Raw genomic sequence first — 15,817 nt, 5'->3', positions numbered from 1 at the left:
ATTACAGATAAAAAGCATTGCTAAGTTTGGTTCATTGTAAAGAGGTATTAAAAAGTAAATCCAACTTTTTTTTTTTTTTTTAAACTGTGCTCTTTTAACATTTTTCTTTCCATTTTTCCCCCCCAGGGAAGCAAGAATCTAATTGGGTCAAGAAAGAGCCTATCCTTTTCCTAAGAATTCACAGTTCGTTCTTCCTCCTCAGATCTGCAACTTCACCTGTAAGCTAAATTCTCAGTAACCTTCTGTGTTTATTCTCCCCTCTCCTCCTTTTCCTAACATTAAAAAAGTAAACACCCCCTTAAAGACATTGTAAGCACATTGCCAAAAAAAGTGGAAACTCCAGAGAAGTTTAGATAAGAAAGTGACAACCTCCTGGCATCTAGAGATAACAGTGTAAATATGTTAGCACGATTCTCCCGTGTTTTCTTCTACATCTATTTCGCATAATTGAGATCATCTCTTTTCACTTAAGACTATACCGCAAGTATTTCCCCATGTCATTTGTAACTGTGCCTCAAAATTGTTTCTCCTGGCTACGTGATAATCCATCCCATGTGTATGCCAAAATTATTTGCCTAATCTAAACTGGGACGTTTAGGATGCTTGCACTTTCATTTTGACAATCAGAAACAATGCTGCAGTGATTATCTTGGAGGCAGATCGCTGTCCTCATTGTAGGTAATTTCCTTAAGCTAGTTCCTAGAGATGGAATTTACTGGATCAAGAATATAAACCCTTTAAAGAGGTGCTATTTAAATACTCCCACCAGCTTTAAGAATTGAGAGCAGGAAAGAACACATTTCACTACATCATCACACATTTTGAATATTGTTTAATATGGTGTATCTTCATATTGTGTGATTTTAAGTATTTTAGAATTTCTCTTCTGATTTATTTTTTTGACCTGTGAGTTATCTGGAATATGTTTTATTTATTTAAAAAATTAAAAAAATTTTAATACAATTTTTAAAGGTTACACGCCATTTACAGTTATTACAAAATATTGATTATATTCCCCGTGTTGTACAATGTATCCTTGTAGCCTATCTTACACCCAATAGTTTGTGTCTCCCACTCTCCCATGCGTATATTGCCCCTCTCCCCTCCCCGCTGGTAAACACTAGTTTGTTCTCTATATCTGTGAGTCTGCTTCTTTTTTGTTATATTCACTAGTTTGTTATATTTTTTAGATTCCACATATAAGTGATATCACACAGTGTTTGTCTTTCTCTGTCTGTCTTAGTTCACTTAGCATAATGCCCTCCAAGTCCATCCATGTTGTTGCAAATGGTAAAATTTTGTCCTGTTTTATGGCTGAGTAATATTCCATTGTATATATACCACATCCTCTTTATCCATTCATCTGTTGAGGGGTACTTAGGTTGCTTCTATGTCTTGGCAATTGTAAATAATGCTGCTAGGAACATTGGGGTGCATGTATCTTTTCCTACTAGTGTGTTTGTATTTTGGGGATATATACCCAGGAGTGGAAATGCTGGGTCATATGGTAAGCCTATTTTTAGTTTTTTGAGAAAGCTCCATACTGTTTTCTGGAAGTATGTTTTAAAATGTCCAAGTGTATAAGGATTTAAAAAATCTTTTAAGATAACTTTTAATTTAGTTGTATTATAGTCAGAGAATATGGTGTGTATTTTACCTGTTCTTTGAAATGTGCTGAGAATTGTGCATAATTAATTTTTGTAAATGTTAGGGTGATTAAACATCTAAATTCTTTGGGGGGGCTGAGGGGTTTTCTGGGATAAAAGACTTTCAGTGCTAAAATTAGGAAAGTCCTGAGCAAACTGAGCTGGTTTGGTTCCTTATGTATACCTGAGAATAATATGGATTCTCTCATTATTGGGTGCAGAGCTCTAAACAGATACATTAGGTCAAGTTTATTTATTTTTTTTAAAACAATTTTTAGTTAAAATTTTTATTTTGAAAATTGTAGATTTGCATGAGATGATAAGGAATAGCACAGAGAAATTCATTGTATCCTTTACAGTTTCCCTTAATGGTAACATCTTGTAAAACTATCATATAATATCACCACCAGAAATCGATGTTGATACAATCCACCCATTTTTATTCAGGCTTCACCAGCTTTACTTGTACTCATTTGTGTGTGTGTGTGTGTGTGTGTGTGTGTGTATTTAGTTCTGTACAATTTTATCACATGTGTAGGTTTGTATATCCACCACCATGTCAAGATATGGCCATCACAACAAAGGTCCCTCCTTTTGCCCTTTTATCACCACAAGTATCTCTCTTGTTCCTCCTCCCCCTCACCCTTCTCTCCTACCCCTAACCCTTGTCAACCTCTAATCTGTTCTCCATTTCTAAAAGTTTGTCATTTCAAGAGTGTTATATAAATGGAATCGTACAGTACTTAACCTTCTGGAGTTGGCTTCTTTCACTCAGGTAATTCTCTGGAGAACCGCACATGTTGTTGTGTATATATCAATAGTTTATTCTTTCTTTTTTTTTACTTTAGTTATTTATTTATTTGGCTGTGTTGGGACTTAGTTGCGGCACGCGGGCTCTTCGATGCTGCATGTGGGCTTCTCTGTAGTTGTGGCATGTGGGCTCTAGAGCACGTGGGCTTAGTTGCCCCGCGGCATGTGGGATCTTAGTTCCCCGACCGGGGATCGAACCCACATCCCCTGCATTGGAAGGTGGATTCTTAACCACTGGACCACTAGGGAAGTCCCAGTTTATTCTTTCTTATTGCTGAGTGGTATTTCATGTATGGATTGACCAGTTTTTTTAGCTATTAACCCAGTGAAGGACATCTGGGTTGTTTCCAGTTTTTAACTACAGTATTATGAATAAAGCTGCTATGAACATTCATGTATAAGAGTTTGTGTGAATCTAAGTTTCTATTTCTCTGGCATAAATGCCCAAGGGTACAATTACTGGGTTTAACAATTGTTTAAAAAAATCTTTATTTTACCAAGTTTATCTGCTTGATTTATGGATAATTGAGAAAGACTTTAAAGTTGATTTATCGATTTATGTATTTTGAAGCTATTTTATAAGATGCAGACAAATTCAGAATCTGTAACTTTCTATCTGTAAAATTAGAACCCCAGCTCCTGCGATAGTGGTTCAGGAATCCTACTGGGCGACTAGGACCAGAAACTCCACAAGATGTAGTGGTTTGAGCCCTCTTTAACTCTGTGGCAATAATAATGTGGTGTCATAGTTACGGAGAACATGAGAAGATTAGTCTGCAGTTGTGCGTCCTTTTGATAGTAGGCATTTCATTACTTTAACGGTCATCCTGAAGGCAGGAAGTGAGCATACTATTTCGCCCACAGATGTCCCTGGAGGAGAGGAAGTGGAGGAGGACGGCTTCCCTTTAGCTGAGGTGCTGGCCGTATATGCTGGGAGCTGGTAGCCTGGCTTGAGAAATCTGGTGTGTTTGTTTATTTGGCATAAACTGACAAGAAAGTTCTCTTTCCTGTGGAGTTGACATAGGAGAAGAGATGCTACAAAAATATGAGAAGGCAAAGATGAGCCCTGCTAGGAAATCTCTCCCCCCTTGAAGTTCTTTTGCATTTGTGCCAGCTCTACCCTGGAGAACTTACTCCCCAGGCAGGCAGAGGTCAACTTATCCATCCCCCTGCCTCTGGGTAGCCCTGCCCCAAGTGCCTCTGACAGTCACACCTTCACATGTGAGCTTCTTCTCTGGTTGCATCTGTTCATCTTCCCAGCCCAGTTCTTCAGGCTCTTACACCCTGGCCCTCAGGGATCCCTCTTCCTTGAGCTCAGAGCACTTACTGTTCTCTCAACACCAATTTAGCAAAGCTGCCTGGAATCACCCCCCAAGAGAGCAGGGCACTCTGCCGGTGTGAGTTTCCTATCGCTGCTCTAATAAGTTGCCACCAACTTAATGGTTTAAGACAACAGAAGTTTGTTATCTTACAGTCTTGGTCAGAAGTCTGAAATGGGTCAAAGTCAAGGTATGGGCAGAGCTGTGTTCCTTCTGCAGGTTCCAGGGGAGAATGTGTCCCTTGCCTTTTCTGGCTTCTCCAGGCTGCCCTCACTCCTTGGCTCGTGGCCCCTCACAACTCCAACCTCTGCTTCTGCAACCACCTTCCCTGACCCTGACCCTCCTGCCTCTCGTGTAAGGACCCTCGTGATTAGACTGGGCTTCCCGGGACAATCTAAGATAATCCCCCATCTCAATATCTTTAACTGAACCACATCTGCAAAGTCCCTTTTGCCCTGTAAGGTGACATTCACAGGTTTGGGGGGCTAAGGGGAAGATGTCTTAGGGCAATCACCTGGTTGACTGTACCCGTTCTTCTCTTCTCAAGCCCATGGCCCTCTTCAGGCCCTCACTGTGCCTCTTCTGGAAGAGTCCATTAGCCCCCTGACTGGTCTCCCATGTCCATCCGGCCCCTCTACAATCCCTTTCCACTGTAGCCAGAGTGTTTGGCCCAGAGTCTACTGGATAAACACAGACCCTTAACCCTGACTCAGGGTCCTTGATGAGCTGTCTTACCACTTTTTCTTGTCTTATCTCTCACTAGTTTCCTTTACATGCATTAACTACCAGCCTATTATGGCATTTATTTATTCTAACATGCCCAGAGCTTTCCTGCTTCTATGCTTTTACTTCTTTCTTTGCATCTGAAATGCCCTTTGCCCTCATTTTCACCTGTCACAATCCTATTTGGCCTCATCATCAAAGGCCTTAAAATGTGGATGACCGTTGACCCAGAAATTCCATTTCCATGTATAGGAGTTTCATACTATGGAAATAATCCTGAGGGTTGTGCATAGATACAGTTTCAAAGATATTCACTGAAGCATTGTTTTTTATTTTACTTATTCTGTTTGCATTGTTTTTAAAAAAATTTTTTTATTGAAGTATAGTTGATTTACAATGTTGTGTTAGTTTCAGGTGTACAGCAAAGTGATTCATATATATATATATATATATATATATATATGTATGTATATATTCTTTTTCAGATTCTTTTCCATTATTGGTTATTACAAGATATTGAATGCAGCATTGTTAACAAAAAGAAAAAAGTAGAACCAACCTAAATAAACATCCAACGATACGGAGCTGGTTAAATTGTGGAATAACAAGAAGTGAAGTATGCAGTGAACAAAAGCCAAACACCCTAAAGTATTAATGCGTTGAAAAACACTTACGATATATTCAAAAGCAGATTACAAAACCCCCTGTATAGGAAGATTTTATTTAAAAATTATATTACATATACATTAAAAAAGACAGGACAGCAGCATTCTAAACTGTTGATGGTGGTTGTTCCTGGGTAGTGGGATTATGGGTGATTTTTATTTTCTTATTTTTATTTGTCCATACTTTTTCTCCCCTACCATGACCACATGTTACTTTTATAATAATAAAAAAGCTATTAAAACTATTAAAACAATCATTTTACCCACCCTACCCAGGCCAAGTCAACCCTGTCCCTCCCTGAAGCCTTCCGCAGCCATCATCCTGGATGAATGTGAAGGCTCTGTCCCTTGACCCTCTCGCACTGTTTGAAGCTCTTAGCACGCCCCCTTTTATTTGTATTTAAGAAGTTGCTACAGAGCAATGTCTGGGTGTGGGGCTTCATCTCCGTGGTGTGAGGCTGCAGGGCTGCTCTGCCCTGGGGTGGTGCCCCAGCTAGAGAGGGGTGTGCCCAGACATCCCGAGCTGGGGCTGGGGCTCAGGGATTTGAAGGGTCACTTTTGCTAAGGGTCCTGTGTCTGGAGGCGGGGTGTCGTCTGGGAAGCCAGGCTGTTTTCAAAATTCCATTCCTGTTCTCATGGAACTGGTGGTCTGATTAGGGAGATAAGGCAACAGCACCTCACATGTTATAGGAAAATACGAACATTGCTGACAGATATCATGTGGGTCCTTGCCAAGTGAGTGGCAAGAGGGCAGAGGAGGGAGAGGTAGCCACAGGTCAGGGCAGAGGAGGCGTGCTCTGGGCTGGTGACGCATCCATCAGGTCAATGCAATTTTGCCCCAGACTTATGTAAATGTAACCCAAACACTCGGGTAGCTCAAGGCTGCTGTGGGCCACAGTCTATAGCTTTCATTTCAAATAGCACGCTTTTATTTAAAAAAAAATTTTTTTTTGCAGGATCTTTGTTCCCCGACCAGGGATAGAACCCATGCCCCCTGCAGTGGAAGCGCGGAGTCTTAACACCTGGACTGCCAAGGAAGTCCCTCAAATAACATGCTTTTATATACAAAGAACGTTACAGAATTCCAGGAAAACCAACAACCTCAGTGGAAACAGTAACTCAGAAAAGGTACCCTGGGCAGTTTTCAAATGTGTTTACTGATCAATTGCATTTAATATATAAAATATGTATTGAAACCACTGGGCTTAAGCTGTCAAATGTAAAACTCGATGGCTTGGCCTCTGACCTGGGAATTTCCTGAAGGAAGTGGCTCTTGTGGTGACAGCAGGAGTCTAGGTGTGCTAAGTAGAGTCCGGGATTGAAGAGTTGATCACCCTGCAGCCCTGTGCCCGCAGCCCTGTGCCCTCTGCGCACAGCACCAGCGCACCCTCCGCTGCAGCTGGTGGTTTACACAGCTCCCTTCTTAGCCAATCGGGAATCCCAACTGTATTTATCTATGTAGTCTTAATATTCCAGTCAGGAGTGTTATACTCTGACAAAATAGAAATTCCAGTGTCGTTTAGAAATAGTCCTGGAGAGTCATACCAGTTACGGCTGCAGAATGACAAATGGGTGCACGACCCTGGTCTGATGTCACTGTCTGATGTCACTGTCCCCTAGCAGAGCAAACCCATGACTTTCCCTTTGCAATTTCTCCCTGACCCTCTGGTGAGTGGTTTTCTTAAACTTCTGTGTTGACAAATTGGAGAGCAGCTGACAACCTCCTCAGATTTTGAGCAATTCTTTCCTTGCGACATCAGCCCTGGATCTACTTTTTAATATTTTATGCTAATGAAACAACACAGGGAGTTCATCGAGCATTTCTGGAACACTTATTATGTGCCATGCTCAGAGCCATGTACTTGGGAAATTACAGGGATGGGTAAGGCGTGGTCCATCTTCTAGGAGAGCAAAGAGTAGAGGAGATGAGATTTAAAGAGGAAAATAGAAGGCAAGATGGGTTTCCCTAGAGACATCCAGGGTGGTTCAAAGATAGGAAAGTCGTTTCTAGACAGGTAAGTGGGGAAGAGGGGAGCAGGAAAGGAGAAGAGCCTCCTGGAATAGTACACGTGTAGTAGAAAAAACATGAACTTTGCATCAGACAGACGTGGGTTCAGAGCCGGCTGTCTTTTCGTAACGGGGTGATCTTCTGCAAGTTACTTAGCCTGTCTGAGCCTCGGCATCCTTATCTCTGAGGTGAATGGTTGTTAGGACGTGTAGTGGGTTGAATGGTGCCCCTCCCCAAAAGATACGTCCACATTCTCACCCCCGGGACCTGTGAATGTGATCTTATTTGGAAAAAGGGTCTTTGCAGATATACTTAAGGATATCAAGATGAGAGCACCTTAGATTACATAGATGGGCTCTCATGACAAGTGTCTTTTTAAGAAATACAGAGGGGAGACACAGAGGGAGGAGGGGAGACAGTGTGAATACGGAGGCAGAGATTGGAGCAATGCAGCCACAGCCAAGGAAGTCTGGAGCCCTCAGAAGCTGGAAGAGGCAGGAAGCTCTCTCTCTTAGAGCCATTGGAGTAGCTTGGCCCTGTTGCCATCTTGTTTTCGGACTGCTACAGAACTTTGAGAGAATACATTTCTGATGTATTAAGCCACCCAGTTTGTGATAGTTTGTTACTGCAGCCCCAGGAAACTATACAGGAGGATTGAGTGTAAGAATGCATGTGAAGGACTTCCCTGGTGGCGCAGTGGTTAAGAATCCGCTTGCCAATGCAGGAGACACGGGTTCGAGCCCTGGTCCGGGAAGATCCCACATGCTGCAGAGCAACTAAGCCTGTGTGCCAAACTACTGAGCCTGTGCTCTGGAGCCTGCGAGCCACAACTACTGAGCCTGTACGCCACAACTACTGAAGCCCACGTGCCTAGAGCCCGTGCTCCGCAACAAGAGAAGCCACCGCAATGAGAAGCCCACGCACCACAACGAAGAGTCGCCCCCACTCACCGCAACTAGAGAAAGCCCGCGTGCAGCAACAAAGACCCAACGCAGCCAAAAATAAATATAAAAAAATAATAAATAAATTAAAAAAAAAAAAAAAAGAATGCATGTGAAGCATGTAGCAGAGGGCCTGGCACCAAAGGCCAAGGGAAGGATAATTAGCAGAGAGAAGGAATGGGGGGAGAGGGAGTGCCTTTTGGACGGTGACTCTGTGTGAGTGAGCACAGGAGGTGTCTGGGGAGCGAAGCCAGTGGGCGATGAGTGGGGTGCACGGTGGGGTCGGGTGCCGGTGCTCATGGGGGCCCAGGAGGAAGTTAAGACTGGTCATGAGGCCTGAGAAGGAGGAAGGTCCACAGAAAGAGAGGTGGTGGGGTCTCCAGAGGCCATTGGCGGCCAGACCCAGAGGTCATGCCAACAGGCCCTGGAAGTTGCTGGGATGCTGGTCTTTAAAGAAGTCCTGTGGGAGGACTTCCCTGGCTGTCCAGTGGTTAAGACTTCGCCTTCCAATGCAGGGGGTGAGGGTTTGATCCCTGGTCGGGGAGCTAAGATCCCACGTGCCTTGTGGCCAAAAAACCAAAATATAAAAACAGAAGGAATATTTCAAATTGCTCAAGCAAATTCAATAAAGACTTTAAAAATGGTCCACATCAAAAAAATCCTAAAAAAAAATTAAATAAATAAAAGAAGTCATGTGGGCTTAGGAAGCGGGAAGCAGCGAGAGGGGTGGACTAAAGATTTGAGTTCAGTGTTTTCTGAGCCCTCCATAACCCCCCCTGGATTCTTGTGTCACCCTGACTGTAAAGAAGGTTATGTTTAATTTGATTTAAAGAAATTAAAAGGATGTGACATATCTTGCAAATGCAGGTTTGTGGGCTAAAATTCACATTCTCCACAACAGATTTGAAGATGAATGTTTAAAACTTTTGTAGTGTTTTTGGAAGGCTACCCAAGAAACTGGAGACAGTATTGCCTCTGAGAAGGGAACTAGGAGGCTGGTAGGGTGACCAACTGTCCCAGTTTGCTGAGAACTGTCCTAGTTTTAGTAATGAAAATCCCATGTCCCCAAAAGTCCCTCAGTTCAGGGCAAACTGGGACAGTTGGTCACCCACTAGGGAGAAGGGGAGATTTGATTTTTCACTGTTTCCTTTCAAACATTTTGTGTTTGTACTTTTACTTTGTATCCATGATACCTAACACCCCTCGCCCCCAGAACATCAAACAATCCCCCAAACCCCTGTAACATAAAAAAACCCACCATAAGTAAAAATTAAAGGTAAATGAAGAACTGAGAAAAACATTCACATATTAATGTGAGGAAACAAAAATATTATTCCTTATCTCTAAAGAGCTTTTACAAATCAATAGGAAAAGATAAACATCTCCATTGAAAATGAGCTAGACACTAGCCAGGGGACTTCCCTGGTGGTGCAGTGGTTAAGAATCCACCTGACAATGCAGGGGACACGGGTTCAAGCCCTGGTCCGGGAAGATCCCACATGCCACGGAGCAACTAAGCCTGTGCTCTAGAGCCCTCGAGCCACAACTACTGAGCTTGTGTGCCACAACTACTGAAGCCCGCACGCCTAGAGCCTGTGCTCCGCAACAAGAGAAGCCACCTCAATGAGAAGCCTGTGCGCTGCAACAAAGAGTAGCCCCTGCTCGTGGTAACTAGAGAAAGACCCCACGCAGCAATGAAGACCCAACGCAGCCAAAAATAGTAAATAAATAAATAAACTAGCCAGAAATTCACAAAAGAAGAAATACAAATGGACAGTATTAGAAAACATCCCCCCAATATTTAAAGGGATGAATATTAAAAAATAATCTCATACCAGTTTTTGCCAGTTAAATTACTAAATAATAAAAAAATAACTCTTAGTCAGCTCAGGCTGCTGTAACAAAATACCATAGACTGGATGGCTTAAACAACAGACACTTATTTCTCACAGTTCTGGAGGCTGGAAGTCCAAGATCAAGGTGCTTGCAGATTTGGTTCTTGGTGAGGGCCCGCTTCCTGGCTTGCATATGGCTGTCTTCTCCCTGTGTCCTCATACGGTAGAGAGAGAAAACGCTGGTGTCTCTTCCTGTTCTTATAAGGGCACTAATCCCACCATGGGGCCCCACACTTACAACCTCATCTAACCCTAAATACCTCTGAAAGGCCTCATCTCCTTATGCCATCACATTGGGGGTTAGGACTTCAAAATATGAATTTTGGGGGACATAAACATTCAGTCCATAACTAATAAAATGCCATGGAAGGGTAAATTGATATAGTTCTTGGCAGGATGTATATAAGTCTTAACAATTTTTGTGACTTTTAACCCAGTGATTTTTTTCACATCTAGGAGTTTGCTTTAAGGCAGTAGGCCTTGTATGTGAAGATGGGTGTGCAAGGATGCTGGACCCTCTGCTATTTGTGAGGGCAAAGCCAACACGCCAAGGTCACTGGCATCAGGGCTTTATCTTGTAAGTGAAAATTTCAACTGTCCAGAAAACTAGAGAGGATAATATAAAGATATCCATGTTCCAGCCATCTTTTTATACAAATTTATTTTTTTATTGAAGTATAGTTGAATTACAATGTTGTGTTAATTACTGCTGTACAGCAAAGTGACTCAGTTATACATATATATATATTCTTTTTCATATTCTTTTCCATTATGGCTTATCACAGGATATTGAATATAGTTCCCTGTGCTATACAGTAGGACCTTGTTGTTTATCCATCCTATATACCAGTTTGCGTCTGCTAATCCCAAACTCCCAATGCAACCCTCTTCCACCCCCCTCCCTCTTGGCAACCACCAGTCTTTTCTCTGTGTCCCTGATTCTGTTTCAGTTTCATAGATAGGTTCATTTGTGTCATATTTTAGATTCCACATATAAGTGATATCATACGGTATTTGTCTCTTTTTGACTTATTTCACTTAGTATGATAATCTCTACTTGCACCCATGTTGCTGCAAATGGCATTATTTCATTCTTTTCTTATGGCTGAGTAGTATTCCATTGTATATATGTACCACATCTTTATTCATTCATCTGTTGATGGACATTTAGGTTGTTTCCATGTTTTGGCATGTTCCAGCCTTCTTAATGTGTTTCCATATTTGTCTCATATTTTTGAAATTGTTAAGTAAATAAAACATATACAGAGAGATATAGCCCCTCATGTACCACTCCCTGGATCCTGTCTTCTCTCTTCCTCCCTAAAGGTGACCACTGCCCTGAATTTAGTGGCTATCCACCGTACATGTTGACTTCTCTTGCAATTAAACATATTTATAAGCAGTAATATACTGTTTTATTTTACATGGTCTTTATTTAGCTTTACATAAATACTATCATGCCGTAGAGAGTCTCTGACACTTGCTTTTATTTTGTGCTCAACATTATTTTGGGGATTTATCCATGTTGGTAGATGTAGCCTTGATTATTTTTGACTGCTGTTTGGTATTTCATAGGATGAATGTATCACCATTTGTTTATTCATACTGTTGAAGTATATTTAGTTGTTTACATGCTTGTGAACTACATTCACTGCTGCAGTGAACATTCTGTGCAAGTTGCTTTGTGCACGTAGGTGAAAGTTTCGCCAAGTGGTATGCCCAGGAGTGCATGTACTGGGCCATGGGAAGAGCATCTTTAAATCTCTTAGCTATTTCCAGATTTTCCTCCAAAGTGATATACCAGTTGTCCTAACAACAGCAAATAGTTCCAATAGCCCCACATCCTGGCCAATGTGATGGGAAGATAGCTATGTGGTTTTATTTTGGATTTCCCTAGTGGCCAGTGGGGTTGAATGATTTTTCATATGTTTACTGGCCAAATGGGTTTTTTTCTTTTCTGTGAATTGCCTTTCTATATCAATATCTATTGCTACTGGGTAGTTTGTCCATACCTTAAATTTTTAAAAAAAATTAAGATATAATTTAAAAAAATAAAAAGAAAGGAAAGTCCCTGGCAGCCCAGTGGTTAGGACTCAGCACTCTTACTGCCGTGGCCTGGGTTCAATCCCTGGTGGACAAACTAAGATCCCACAAGCTGCATGGCACAGCCCAAAAAAAAAAAAAAAAAAAAAAAAAAAGGTATAACTGACACTTAACATTATATTGGTGTCAGGTATACAATGTAATGATTTGATATTTGTAAATATTGTGAATTGATCACCTCAATTAGTCTAAGTAACATGTTAACATCTATCACCACACATAGTTACAGTAACAGCTTTTTTTCTTGTGATGAGAACTTTTAAGATCCACTCTCTCAGCAACTTTCCAATACTGAATGCCGTATTATTAACTGTAGTCGCCATGCTGTACAATACATCCCATGACTTACCTATTTTATAACTGGAAGTTTGTATTTTTGACCCCCTTCACCCATTTTGCCCACCCCTTACCCCCTGCCTCTGACAACCACCAATCTGTTCTCTGTTTCTGTGACCTTGGTTTCTTGTTTTGGTGTTGTTGCTGTTGTTGTTCCTGTGACCTTGGTTTCTTGTTTTGGTGTTGTTGCTGTTGTTGTTCGTTTTTGTTTTTGTTTTAGATTTCACGTATAAGTGAGATCGTTCACGTATAAGTGACATCATTCACGTATAAGTGAGTTTTTGTTTTAGGTTTCACGTATAAGTGAGATCACGTATTTGTATTTCTCTGGCTTATTTCACTTAGCATAATGCCCTCAAGTTTCATCCACGTTGTTGCAAATGGCAAGATTTCCATCTCTTTACGGCTGAATAATAATATTCCATTGTATATATACCACATTTTCTGTATCCATTCCTCTATCAATGGGTATATCAGTTGTTTCCCTATCTTGGCTACTGTGAATGCTGCTCTAAGGTACATGAGGGTGCACACATTTCTTTGAAATAGTGATTTAATTTCTTTCAGATATATACAGGGAAGTGGGATTACTAGATCATATGGTAGTTCTATTTAAATTTTTTTGAGAATCTCTGTATTGTTTTCCATAGTGGCTCTCCCAGTTTATATTCCCACCAACAGTGCACAAGTGTTCTCATTTCTCCACATCCTCACCAACATTTATTATTTTTTACCTTTTTGATAATAAAAACTTATCTTTTTGATAATAGCCATTGTCCATTTTTATTGACAATTTAAAATTTGAAATTGTCTGAACTATTCTTAATCTTTTGCTTTCCACAAGGATTTTGTATCAGCTTGTCTAATTTCATGAAAAACCCTGTTAGATTTTGATTGGAATTGCATTTAATTTATACACTAATTTGGAGATAATTGGTATCTTTACAATCCTGTGATTTCAGTAAGTATGAACACAGTGTATCTCCCTGTTGGGTCTTCTGTTATGTCTTGCAATAAAAGTTATGATTTTCTGCATAATGGTTATGTGCAGATTTTATTGTATTTATTCTTAAGAATTATTTATTTATTCTTAAGAACAATTTATTTTTATTGTATTTAGTTTTTGTTGTTTTACTAATAGGGTCACTTTGTTGTTTTACTAATAGTGTCACTTTAAATATTACATTTTGTAATTATATAGGAACATAATAGATTTTAAAGATTAGTCTTATTTTAGCAAACTGCTGAACTCTAATAAAATTCTCTTATGTAGAATTCTCTGGAATTTTTTTACATAGACAGTCATATCTTTAAATAATAACTCTCTTGCTTTTTTTTTTTTTTTTTTTCTTTTGCTGTACCACACGGAATGCAGGACCTTAGTTCCCTGACCAGGGATCAAACCTGTGCCCTTTGCGTTGGAAACACAGAGTCTTAACCACTGGACTGTCAGGGAAGTCCCTCTTGCTTTTTCTTTTTGAAGCCATATACCTTATATTTCCTTTTCTTTTTTTCTTTTCTTTTCTTTTTTTTTTTTCTGTACTGGCCTGGGCATCTGATCCAATGTTGACTAGCAGTGATGATATTGGGCATTTTTGTCTTGTTCTGATTTTTAAAGGGAAAGTGGCTTATATTTTTACCATAATTGTGAGGTTTGCTCTATTACTCAGGTCAAGGACACTCCCTTCTTTTTGTGGGTTTCAAAAATGTTTTTGTGTGCTTGTTTTCCATAAGTGGATGTTGTTGATTTTTACCCAAAGCTTTTTCCGCCTTGCCTTATAATTCAATAATTTTTTTCTTTATACATTTTGAGCTGATATTATGAAGTGCACATAATTATAGCTTCCTGGTACATTTCTCTTTTTATCTTCTTTGTATCCTCTTTGTCTGTAATAATGACTTTTTTTCTTAAGGTCTGTTTTGTCTGATAGTAGTATAATCAGCTTTCTCTTGGTTATCGTTTGGCTGTTCTTTTTTTTTTCCTTGAAGTATTGTGTCTTTATGTTTTAGGCCTAGCTCTTGAACATTGCTAGATGTGTGTCATCCAACCTGATAATCTGTTTCTTTTTACTGCTGACTGTCATTGTTTGGATTTTTTCTATCTTATTTTATACTATTTGTCGTGCTGTTTCTGTGTTTTCTCCTGGGTCAGTCTAGATTTCTTTGTTTCCAGCTCCCCACCCTCCACCCCTCAATGGTTTGGAAAACATATATTCAATTCTATTTTTTTAGCATCCTCTCTTAAAATTTGACTGTGCATTCTAGCCACCACAAAGTCTACAGTTATCACCTCTTTCTTTCTTCTGAGCAATACAAGGACCTTACTACACTTCCACTCTCATCACCCCCTCCCCATCCTAGGTGCTGTTGCTGTCTGGTATTTTGGTTCCATCTTATTTTTTAACTCTGCAGTTTATCCTTATTATTGTTATTGTTTTATGCAATCACTGCCTGCTCCTCTTTACCCCCGTATTTACCAATTTCTTTCTGTATCTTTTCCTCTGGCATTTTCTTTGTGGGTTTAATTTTCTTCTTCCTGAAGTATCTTCTTTAGTAGTTCTTTCAGAAAGGACTGTTAATAATAAACACACTGCCTGTTTTCTGAAAAAAATGTTTCTACTTTCCCCAATCTCTGAATGATAATTTAACTACCTAGTTAACCCCCTCACACATCCCCCTGACCTTAACCTTCATGTGCTTCTTCTAGACTGCCAGGGTCTGAACCTCTGTGCTCAAGGCCCAGAGTATTGAGGAGTTAATGAGCCCAGGAGCAGCCCTTGACAGTTAAGGACCAGTGTAGGGTATTTTAGAAATACCTCTGCTTTCTTGACCCAGCAGTGGGATAATTCTGTGGCATGTGCCTTAACCTTTCTCCTAGACTTTCCTCATGGATGAAGCTCAGCTGACCACGTGGTAGCTGGCTTAATAAACACCTTTTATTGGCTGTTCTCCCGTCCCCGTATCATGTCTCCACTTGTCTGCCAGTGTTTCCTGCTTTCCCAAATAAATTATCTGCACTAAAATTCTCAGGGCCTGCTTTGGGGTTGGGGGAGGGAGTGGCATTCAAGCTAAGGTAGTGTGGATGGGAATCTACACTGAAGGACATAGTCTCAGCACTTCTTTTTGGATCTTCTCCTTCTATCGTTTTTCATCTCCTTATAATTTCCTAAACTCTACCTTCCAGCAAATTTTTCTTCCAAGATATCTGGTGTTTGTATCGGAATTTTAAAAATTAATTTACTATATATTTTCACTTCTGTAAGTTCTTTTTTTAAAAAAATTTTATTGGATTATAGTTGTCTAAAGGTTCTTTTTCAAGTCTTCCTCTTCTTTTCTAGAGACGTCTTATTCTTTTGTTTTCAATTCCTGCT

At 40.3% G+C, this 15,817-nt stretch overlaps 1 protein-coding gene across 3 annotated transcripts in view; it reads left to right on the top strand.

Annotated features, from left to right (window-relative positions):
- VWF (von Willebrand factor) overlaps window positions 1-15,817 on the top strand; it is a 161,112-nt gene that overhangs the window by 4,800 nt on the left and 140,495 nt on the right. For all 3 annotated transcript variants that reach the window (XM_059935150.1, XM_059935147.1, XM_059935148.1), the window contains 3 exons: window positions 127-218; window positions 6,120-6,291; window positions 10,464-10,584. The gene's annotated coding sequence lies outside the window, so the exon portion shown is untranslated. The remainder of the gene's footprint in view (window positions 1-126; window positions 219-6,119; window positions 6,292-10,463; window positions 10,585-15,817) is intronic.

This window comes from Balaenoptera ricei, chromosome 10 (genome assembly GCF_028023285.1).
Source record: "Balaenoptera ricei isolate mBalRic1 chromosome 10, mBalRic1.hap2, whole genome shotgun sequence".
In the NCBI taxonomy this organism is placed as follows: Eukaryota; Metazoa; Chordata; class Mammalia; order Artiodactyla; family Balaenopteridae; genus Balaenoptera; species Balaenoptera ricei.
This window is presented reverse-complemented; position numbering and strand designations above follow the sequence as displayed.